This window comes from Coccinella septempunctata, chromosome 2 (genome assembly GCF_907165205.1).
Source record: "Coccinella septempunctata chromosome 2, icCocSept1.1, whole genome shotgun sequence".
NCBI classification, from domain to species: domain Eukaryota; kingdom Metazoa; phylum Arthropoda; class Insecta; order Coleoptera; family Coccinellidae; genus Coccinella; species Coccinella septempunctata.
The window spans coordinates 11,571,535-11,583,241 of record NC_058190.1 but is presented as its reverse complement, the minus strand read 5'-3'; the positions used below and the strand labels follow the sequence as shown (position 1 = coordinate 11,583,241).

The 11,707-nt window shown below is 34.7% G+C and overlaps 1 long non-coding RNA gene across 1 annotated transcript; it reads left to right on the top strand.

The window, feature by feature from the left end:
- The first annotated feature begins 1,626 nt into the window (after positions 1-1,626).
- On the top strand, positions 1,627-2,599 carry LOC123308259. Its single transcript, XR_006537079.1, has 2 exons — positions 1,627-1,942; positions 2,052-2,599. It is a non-coding gene; the product is annotated as an uncharacterized LOC123308259 (long non-coding RNA).
- The last annotated feature ends 9,108 nt before the right edge of the window (positions 2,600-11,707 follow it).

Genomic DNA, 11,707 nt, shown 5'->3' with positions numbered 1-11,707 from the left:
CGAAAGAATATATATAAATAAATATATATATATATATATATATATATATATATATATATATATATATATATATATATATATATATATATATATATATATATATATATATATATATATATATATATATATATATATATATATATATATATATATATATATATATATATATATATATTCTTTCGAATGTCAGCAATACACACCTAACCTTTGCTCTTTTTGCAAGTTCATCGGCGATTCGCCCTTTCAACATATCTGATACCAGAGTATTTCCAATATTCCCGAACAGTACTGTCAGTATTCCCAGAGAGACGATGCCTATTGCCCAGTGGTTCGGTTCGAGTTCTATTGTTATTCGAATGCTGGTCAGTAACACCAGCAATATCGGAACTCGCCCATCCACTTAACAGTGGAGGGTTCGATTCCTTTCTAAGTAATCGTCAATCCCTCGAAGACAACACTGATTATTCTGTTCACTAGAAAAAGGAATCTCGACCTCAGAGCTTATGTCCAGACTTCAGAGTCTGGCCGTTCTGGGCTTGAAACCGAAAATGGTGCTGTGCCAGCGGTAGTACGCCCTATTTGTCACCTATGAGTCTCTAGCGTGGTGGACAAAAATCGTAGAGGTCACCACATGCAATCGGTTACAGAAACTGAAAAGGCTGGGCCTGTGTTGGTGGCACGGGAGCTGTATGCATACAGCTCCTACAGCAGCGCTTGTGGCCATACCTCATCTGCCTACCCTTCATTTATGTGAGAAATGCAGCTTGCTGGAAGCAATAGAAGAATATCCCTTAACGGAAATCTCCTGCCAGGAAAGTGGGTTGGACAAATGAGGATATTGAATCAACTGCTCTTGGCAAAACCATCGAGCTAACTTCGAATATTGGGGGGTGTCAATTTCTCATCATAGGTGAGGTTACAAACGAAATTGTACAAATGAAAAAAGTTACTAACGACGTTCATCTTTTGGAGCAAATGGAGATTTTCCTAAAAATGTGTATTTGCTAACTTCGCATTTTGAGGGTGTCATTTTACCAATATATGTTAGGTTACAAACCTTGTTACAAATAGTTACTAACAATGGACTTCCAACTATATTCTAATAAGTAAGTAAGCACACAGTGGAATGCGGTGTTTTTCTGGCATTATCTTTGAGGTACAAATGCAAATTTTCGTGTTACAAATAGTTACTAACAAGCTACGAAAGAATGCAAAAAAAATTGTCTTCATTTTGGAAAAAGTGGGTGCTAACTTCGCATTTTGGGTGTCATTTTCCCATCATAGGTTAGGTTACAAACGAAAATTTTTGTGTTACAAATAGTTACTAATGATGGACTTCCCAAGTGTATTTTATTTTTCGCGAAAAATCGAACAGTGGGTGCCCGTGAAGTTAGCACCCAGCGGAATGCTGTGTTTTTCTATCAGTTTCTTTAAGGTACAAACGAAGATTTTGGTGTTACAAAAAGTTACTAACGAATGCAAAAAAATTTTTCTTCATTTTCGAAAAAGTGGGTGCTAAGTTCACGGACACATGAGGCATGTAATACTCATAAGTAAGTGAAAAAATAAATGTTCATTGAAATTATTATATCTACATCATAGTTTTTCTAGATAATCTGTTTGTTGTATGGAAAATGAAGGAAGTTCTTTGGTTAACCTAAGCAATAGAGAAACCACAACTCTAATATCCCAAAACTACATATCAAGAAGTAGCCCTTCTCCACAGTCCACTAGGAGTACGCCAGATCTTTTCATTTATGTGAAGAGAATAGAACTCGAATATATGTATATGTTCTTCATAGGAGTCATTGAAGGCAGCTCAGGACCAGCAATCTGTTATGCTTGGCGAGATTGGTGCGTCCCAACAAAATACCTTCACCGTTGACGGACAAGAAAGGTTACAGAGATATGGAAGAATGATGAAGCAGTTTTCGAGTTTTTGGTGAGTATCTTGTTTTGTATCCAATTTTTTCTTAGCAAAGTTCCATAATATGATTTACAGGGTCATAGTGCTTTACATTCCTTACATAATAGTTTTTATTACTTTTCAGAAGAGGCGTTTATCAATCATTGAGGGGCAATATGTTCGGCATAGCGTCATGAATATAATGAAATATTTGAACGACCAAAGTTGCCATGAAGTTGAACTGGGCTGGACGAGAAAAAAAGAAAGCCATTCAAAACTAAGAATATGTGGTATGTTTTGGTTAATATGGCATTATTCATCACCTAATTGAAATTACACACTTTAGATACAGAGGCAGCGATGTATGCTTATTCGGAGATGAGTCGTTCTGACCTAACTGAAGGAATCATAAACAAGGCAGTGAAGGACTGGTTGAAACTGACAAAACAGCGTTTTGAATATAAAAACTAAATTTTGATCGCCATCAAACTGGAAGGTTCAGATAAATTTCAATCCATTTATGAAATCTTCCCATTCATTCATCATTTTTCCCAAAACCATATTTACCTAGTTTTTATTTAAAAGAACGGTTGAAAACTTCTACTGAATCTTTCAGTTCCTCATTCATTTTTTAATTCATGTTATGATTTATATAGACAAGTTGAAACAAATAAAAGTTTTACTTTCTGTTCACTTCATTTTTTTTTTAGGCAAATGTCTTGAATATATGTACCTACAGATATTATAAGTTTTGAAAACTACTTTTTTCTTATTTTCATTGAACGGGAAGTGGTTTGAATTTATTTTTCGAATTTTCTAGAATCCAATTGACACGGCTCATACACTATAGCTTATAATGATAGATGGGGCACAATAAATATTGAAGAAAGACTGCAATAGTAGGAACGGTAATCTAACAACGAATTACCTTGTTCGAAAAGTCTATTTTTGATACACTATGGTCGTACAAAATACGATTCCTAAAAGTATATAGATAGATCACAATATACGCGCATTTCTGGTATATTGGAGTCGTGAAAACTAGTAGGTATATAATATACGAGTAGTAGATGTATTTTTTTACGTACTTAAGTAGTTCAAAAGACGTATATAAAATGCGAGTAGTAGACGTATATCGACGATTGATTTTATACGTCTATCCCGCGACGATTTGTTCTTATTTTGGTCTAATTGAACCGTCTATAAGTCCGTCTGAATAAGTTGATGCTTATATACATGTTTGAAAAACGGGAGGTGATTACCTGGGTTACCTACAATGTTTGAGGAAAACGGTGATGACAAGTGACAAGAGGTGTTTACGTTATGTTTCTGAGCAATTTCAAAAATTAAAAATTATCTGTGAAATTAGAAAAATCAGAAAGTTCGGCTGAATACAACTCTGTATAAAAATCCACATATGTGTATTGTCACAAATTCAGCTAGTTATTCTGAAAGTAATTTTATTTTTCCATGACATAGCTCATCATGGGAACTAAAAATCGCTATATCCTTTTATCAGGAACGAATCGGAAAAAATGATATATATAGGAAAAGTGTTTCTCTGTCGACGTCAAAAATCTACTGTTAAAATATTTGTACGAGTCAAAGACTCACCTTGTATAAATTATCTATTTTCCTTTTTCGTCTGTGACAAAAGCTTTATTTGTTTTCAGCAGTTGGATGGTTTATCGGAGTTTTTTATTCATTGTAGAATATATATTTATCAACAAACTTTATCTGGGAAATGAATCAGAATTTCAGTTACTATAAAGTATTTTTGTTGGATGCATATATTTTTATTTATTCATTTGTCATAAGGACATTTTTATTTTATTCAGAACATATTTGAAGCTTGTACGATTTGTTTTTTTTTTTAGTTCTGCATACATTTATGCTCACAGCAAATATAGGTTCGAAACTTACAGAGTTTTTTCAGTTGAATTATTCTGATTTTATGACCTTATACCTTGTATATAGGTATAATTCTTTCAATGAAAATCTATTCAGTATCGATTCCAATTTTTTACTATGTTCCAGGTTATGTGAATCAGATGTCTTGCGCTGCAGTTCAACTAATGAATCGAAGAATCCAATTCCTCATGTGTAGTCTCCAAACTTGATGTTGTTCTCTTCGGTAAATTGGTAATACAAAAAACTATTTGATCTGACATCACCAAATTATTTCTACGTTTGACCGTTTTTGGGATATACGGCGATGAATGTACATTAGACTGGGTTTCTACCTTGACCTTGGCCTTTTCTATGTGTGGCTAAGCTCATCAACCTCTAACTCGAATATGGTTGAACGTATGAAAAATTACTTCAGACAAAAGTTGTAAAGAATTTTATTATTTACAACTTTCATAATGATCAGAGAAACGATTAGAGGTACATTAAAAAAAAATGCCTTGTTATCATTTTCAAACTGTCAGATTAAGAAAACCTCCCCTGATTTGTGTCAGATTAATGGGTCCTTACGTCTGCAATACCAAAATAAATCATCTGCATGAAAATCTGACACGCTCGAGTATGAACAAGTACAAATTTTTTTTTTGCATTTTCAAAGGACCGCTTGGGTCAGGTCCGAATTGTTCTTGAAAAGTAGCTTCCTTTGGGTTTGCTTTCACTATCACTATCTTTGTTGAAATAAGTATTTCCTCTGTAAGATATTTTATGAGCCTGAATTTCTGTTCATTAACATAAGTAAACATAAAGGCTTTCTTTTTATAATTCATGTTGTATCTTACTAGCATCATAATCACAGCTAAGCAGTTTCAACAGTGTTTCACTAATCTACTTAAACCTTTCTAAATTCATTCGGTAGCTCGATAAAGTCGAGATCAAATTTTCCTCGAGATCTCGACCTAGTGATCTCGTCTCGAGATAGCATTCCCTAATATGGAGATTGTCTCTGTTCTTTTAAAAAGTGACCTGAATATTTTATGCCCGAATAATATAAGATAATTGAGCATCAGCAAATTCATTTTCAGCCATTACAAAAATCTAACACCGACATCGTTATAGCGGCAACTTATAAGGGGAGCTGATACGCCGCGTTTCACAAAAATGCGGCCTGTCCACCATTTCAAGTCTTTTTGTACTATAAACTAGTTTTCTGAAAATTTTTAAGCAACATAAAACACTTGTAGAGCATTTTGTAATTTTTGTACCCACATCAAAGCGCGCCACCGCCAGATGTTCCGCTACCTGATCTTGAGAGTGGGTGCTGACTTATGTACTCCCTCAGTACTAAATCATATTTAATTATGGGCCATCACAAAACTCGCCGATTTTCGTCGCCAGCTCTCGGACTCAAAGGACAATGCTATCACCGTCTCTGAAGAAAGCGGACAATATGAATATGGAAGTCCACCTAACTCCGATTACAGTTTGGCAAAGCGTATTTTCCCTTTCAACTTTGGAAAAAATAGTTATTCATGTACCAGGGACAAAAAACTTTCTTAACAGTTGAGCCAGAAAATTGATAGCCATCTACATCAGGTAACTGTCACAGATTGACTTGAAAATTTTATTAGTCTATGGTGAATACTCTTCAATTCACATTCGTTTATTCATCTAATACTTACTTGAAACTTACAGGATTCATCCGGCAAATATTGAGAAAACTGTCACTGCCTGAGACACTGCACTATAAACAAAATAGGAAGCGCCCAGTAATGAATGCATAAAAGCCGAGAGAAAAGGGTTTCTTAGGAGGATCATCTATTGGCGAATCCAAAAATCTAAACGCCGCCTAGCGGCCAAATCACTAACCTAGAAAGTGAGTAATAACTTGAGTTTAACTTCTTTGGGTTAGATATTTTCATTACATATTCGGTTACCAGTGAACTATATTCACAAAATTTTTTGGATGCTGACTAGAAAAATAGGTATTAAAATAATTTAGTGAGTATTTATATCAGTGTCATTCAGTTGAGAAACTATTTACCAATTTTCACTATAATTTTAGGTTAGGAGATATCTTTGTTCTAGATGACTTTTCTAGTGTTGGACGATTAAGAAAGGCAATGCGAATTTTCATTTCCATGATTTCAATAGTGCCGAGAAACCTGAGCAGAAGAAAGTATATGAGATTAAATTTCTGACATAACTGAAGTTGAACATGCATTACTGGACTTGCAATCTTCAAGAGATGATATGTTGGGAACATTTCAAATGAGAAGTAGTGATTTGACTTGGAATTTTGCAAGCAGTTGAAAGTGATCAATAATTGAACCGTTCGACAAGAATTCGAAATTTCGTTAATGAAATTACAACTGTAGAATGAATTTTCAGGCGGTCTTGTTGAGTTGGTTGTAATTGCTGGAAAATAATTTCTGTGTTGGCATTTTGAACTGCATAATGTTTTCATCCAAATAAATTATCTCAAATACTTACATTCATTTATTTCCACAAATTACATAATTCATGTGAGTGTGATGATAGAATGAAATCTTCTGGATATAAGTTCTTGTAAAATCTTCATCCAACGACACCAACATGTTCAGGAAAGTTCTGGAGAAACCCGAGCACAATCAATAATCCCATAATTATTCACTTCCTTTACAAATATCTCTATAATCGAATAAAATCTACGATAACATTGCTTTCACAATAGAGTTTTCACGATGATTACTCATCTTCCGCCATGTTTGTTGACAAGTCGCAGCGCCCTCATCGGTAGTTGGATTCGCCAATCCTCTGCTCCAATAACTCGTTTCATTACTATGGATACGACTTGAGCAGTACCGTACTACTGTCACGAATAAAACAATTATCATAGATTGTAGAGTAGAAAGATATGAAACGAAGCGGCTAAAGTGATTTGAGCGCCATCTGTGTTTCAAATGTGTTTTCAAGCTAAGACTGGTTAAAAAATCTATTCTAGGGACATTTACAGAAACATATGAAATTTCTGCGATTTCAGATGCCCATTTTGGTCAAAAAGGTTTTGAATGTTTTGATTCTCGTACCGCCTTTTGTTTATCAAGCTCGTTCTAGTTGCTGATTATGGGAATTTTTGTCTAATTTCTTGGTGAAAACCTCAAATGTCGAAAATTATTGTATGGTAAAGAACTGTGGATCATTGATTTTTATTCTCAGTGCTACGAAGTGGATAAACTTTTCAGGTCGTTGTAATGAAGTCCAGTTTTCTGAGGAAAATTGGAATTCATTCTAGTGCATTTCTTTCGTTTTAAATTTCCGTCTTTGAAAATATTTTAATTCTCGAATATTCCGTACGTTCATTCCGATAGGCAGAGTAAATGTAAAAAACCGCTTATCTGTATTTCACGTTGTTTTTCTTACATGCCGCTGAAGATTTCGACGTTTTTCATCTGTTGATATGCGATAAACCGGAGCTGACGACGTTTTTCATTCTTGTCGCATTCTGGAATTTTCAGATTTTTACCGTGAGAGGGGATATGCCTATAAAAGCAAATTTTCCCCCGCGACGGTCACTTTGACTTCAGTTCTTCGAGTTGCACTTTTGACTTTTACTTCAGTTCTTTCACTTCGCTTCAGTATTTCGATTTTTCGCTTTCTAACGTGGTGACTTCTGTTATAAATTCAGTTAATTTTCCGTATTTCTTTCGCCGTTGAAGAATAATTATTTTGTGTTCGCATCAGTGCTACTTAGAGTTAATTTTTTAGTTTTTCTTTTAAATCCTTTGAGTTTCCGAGTGCTTGGAAAAAAGGAGGTAGGTCCCCGACTGTACCGTTCAGTTTCTTTGTTAGACCTACGCCGTTACTTCTTTAACTTTGACACTGCTGTACTGTATCGTTTTCTGTTGTATTTTATCGTTCTTTACCCTGTTTCGCGAGTCTGACTTTTCCCTTCGCTATCAGTCATGGCGCGTAATCCCTTGGGGTACTGAAGGGAAGGTCCCGTCAACCCCCCTGTCCGCGTTCCGCGTCATAAGTGTTAAATCCGAAATCTCTTCTTGTCTGTCAGTCATGGCGCGTTATAGCCCTTGGGGCAGCGAATAAAAGTCTCGAACAGATCCGCCCTTATTGTGTTTCATTTCCGGAGAAATACAACTACATACCGATACCGTATGTATCGGTATGCATTCGTTCCGTCAGTTCTGGTTGGCGCATTTTTTTATTGAACCGTTAATTTTTCACTACACCCGGTATAAATTTCATAAGTGCTCGTGACCGGATAGGATTTCCCGAATGTATGTTCGCTTATAGAATCACTCATAGTTCATACCTACACATATCTCACTTGTACATCTAATTAGTTTCCGAAGGTGTGAATAAACTTTTACACAATTTGATTTTGACTTTTTCGTTATCGCTACCGCCCTAGATAACAGTGAGCACTGTCTCCGGCTAGCAGCTACTCTGGTAGGTTTGCTATTCTCCCTTAGTGAAAAGAATAGCTGGCGCTCGATATTAGGTTTCTCCGAGTAAACCATGTTACATCGTAAAAGCCTGCAAACACTACTGACTACACCATGTGCAATGAACATTTTACTTCAATTCAATTGAGAATTGTTCCTCCACGTAAATTGTTGTATGCAGGAAGCATCAATTGCATGAAGGGCCCATTTACTAGGAATTATGACTTTTATACGTCCATTCCAAGATTCTCAATCGCCTACAATATATTCAGAAATGCAAAAGTTTTATGGATTTCGATTTGGAAATCGGGTGACTGACAAATTTTTGTTTTTTAAGTCAAAGTTTTATGAAACCTTCTGTGAGTGTTTTGTTCATTCATTAATCAATTTGTATATTGTGTCATAAAGAGACCAAACCATGAAGAAATCATAAAAAAGTATGAAGAAATTATACTGACGGGCTTGAATACAGGTCTTGTATACCTCTCTAAGGTTTTTTCAATTGTGGTTCTGAAAATTTTGTAAATAATATGTAAATAACGGAAATGTGTATCCTCTGACGGTAAATTGAATATTGGTTCAAATTAATTTCTGATATAAATTGTACAAATTCAACTAAGTAAATTCATCAATTCGAAACGTTTCCACAGAAGAAAAACCTCTGACGTACTTATTGCAGATAACCATATACTCTCTATTCCTTGTCCATAATTTCAAATTCTCCCAAATTCTTTATAGATTGCAAAAAATAATTTATCACATCCAACAGCGTGTTTCATTGATACCAATTGATTCCAAACAATGTTCAGATGAAAACTAACATCCTGGTCACAAAACAAAACCATCCTTTTGTTTTGTCGCTCAGGATGTTTGTTTTCTGGTCCCAACAAGGTCAATATTGAAAGGAATAGAATTCGAATTTCGCGCCCTTCAATTATAAAAGAGAAAACTGTTATTAAACACTGCGTTTTCAGCGCCATCTCATAGTCAAATGTGTTTTCACTGGCCATAATGTAGTCGGTTTTTAGTACTAGCGATATGAGGGCGTTTCCTATCTTTCTACTCTATAATCTTTGATAATTATCATTATGTTCATAAAAATGGTGAAAACGTGCTGTGTTAAATCGTGCAAGTGTGAATCGAGTCCTGAAGGGAGTGTTACTTTCCGTAGGTGACATTATAAGGTTCATATTTATAGAGTAACTTCTGGTAAATTTCAGTTTCCCACGGAAAAAATCAGAGCTGTAGGAAGAGTGGATGGTGGCAATTCCAGTACATATTTGTAGCCAACAATTCTCCAGTGAATCATTAATCATTCAACAATTTAACATCGGAACGTAGACCACGGTGCTGTACCAAATATTTTTTACTGATGTTGTTGATACTTACAAATACCTGAGTTCTTATTGGTTCCATAAATCACTCTCTTGATCTTTCCTGATGCTTTTATCCTAGGCATGGCGAAGTATAATGATGACATACAATCCGATGGGAATATGGAAATGAACATTCACAGTATCTTTTGAACAAGAAAATCAAAATCATTCTTTTTCTCAGAATTGACAATTAGTGGAATGAAAGCAATCGTGAAATATTTTCCATGCTGAGTTTGAAGTATCAACAAAACTAAATTATTTTAGGAACATTCAAATCAGTAGATTCATGTGATTTTTGCAGAGATTTTCACCATAATAGTTTTAATTTCACTGTTAGGACTTTGATAAGCTTATATAGAAAAATATCATACATTGAAATTTGAGATACCTATAATTGTCGATTTTCATTTTCATATTACAATTCCCTCAATCGATGAGAAAAGGGTACAGTTTTGTGATGCAGCTATTCAGTTTTCGCCACAGCACTCAGAATTGTCTAACAGATAAAAGGATACGGCTCCCCTTGTTTTTTTGTTCATAAAATATTATATTTTATTAACTCTGAGGCATTATTTTCTATTCGTTATCTTGTGCGATAATTTGATATGCTGGTGTGATGAGCTCTCGTTATTTTGGCATGTTCTTTCGTTGATATGGTGGAATTGGATGTCAATAATTGCGAGGCATAATAATTTTATTTTGATAGTCTGGTTCCTTCCATTCAGCGTTGAATTTCAATTTTTTTATGTTAACATGGTTCTAATGACCTTTGGTATATATACCGATTTGATGGTGTTAATCTAAAAGAGTCCTGAGAAGGGGATGCACATAGAAAATTTGAAGAAATCAGTCACTTTTCGTAAGTTCTTTTTGTGTATTGATATTTTTCTGAGAGAATATTTGTGAAGGAAACAATGTTGTTATTGTGAAGAGTGATAAAAAGGAATAAAGATTATTCTGTTACTCAATTTGGAGTTGACAATACAATAAAAAGGTAATAAAATTGTTATCATGGAAAAATATTTACTATATGGCGAAATCGGAATAGAAGTTCAGGGGTACGACTCTCTCTCCCTACGGCCCTGGCAGACAAAATGACCTGACACTGTATTGACTATCTCTCTCGGCTTGCTCGTATCTAAGATGTCTAAAACTCTGGTGTATTCACTGATTCGATTTTGTTTTTAATTTCGTGGGGATATGGGATCAATTTCGTTTTTCCCACTGTAGGTAGCGCTGTTTAGACTTTGACAGAGCATTGTCAAGATATTTGAAAATAATTCGAATACTTTCCTACGACTTACGAATATGTTGTATTTATAAGCGATTATTGTTATGTGAAAATGTATAAGTTTCGAGAAGGGGGTGCAGAACATTCATTTATTCAACGTCGTTCAGTAAAGTTCAGTTTTCTGTATGGACAATCAAGAACTACAGCTAAGAATTCGGTATTGTTGTAATTTGAGGCAGAACCAAATCAGATGAACGAACATTCGGGACGGATATACTTGAGTTTTATGGCAATTTCAGCAATATTTCAAAGAAACTTTATTGGAAATACGTAATTTGCATTGTGAGCATGTATTGAGAATCAGAAATCCATAAATCTATTCGAGTCTGTTCTTCAAATATTCTTCCTGAGTGGCTGTAGAGAAAATTCCCTTTCAGTCAACTGAATATATTGGATATTTGACCAATAAACAGTGTTTTATCAAAATCATATTGAATTATACCCCCCTTACGAATTCAATTTGTCAAACGGAAATTATCTTGAGGAAGAAAAGTAAATACTCCTTCGAATCCTTATTCAATAGTGTTGAAATATTGAGAGATTTGTTTTTACAACGAAAATTAAACTGTAAATCACAAATATTGCTAAACAGCTGACAATATGGGCCAGTTCATATTATTTTGACTCGTTGATCGATATTCGATATCAACGCAAAATAAAATAAAACGAAAGAGTATCATTGGACTTCCTTTGGTTGAACAAGGATAGAACGAAGCAAATGACATGGTGGCGCCGCCACGAAACTGATCCCATATCCCCGATTTTCTGAAATGTTGATGCGTGCAAA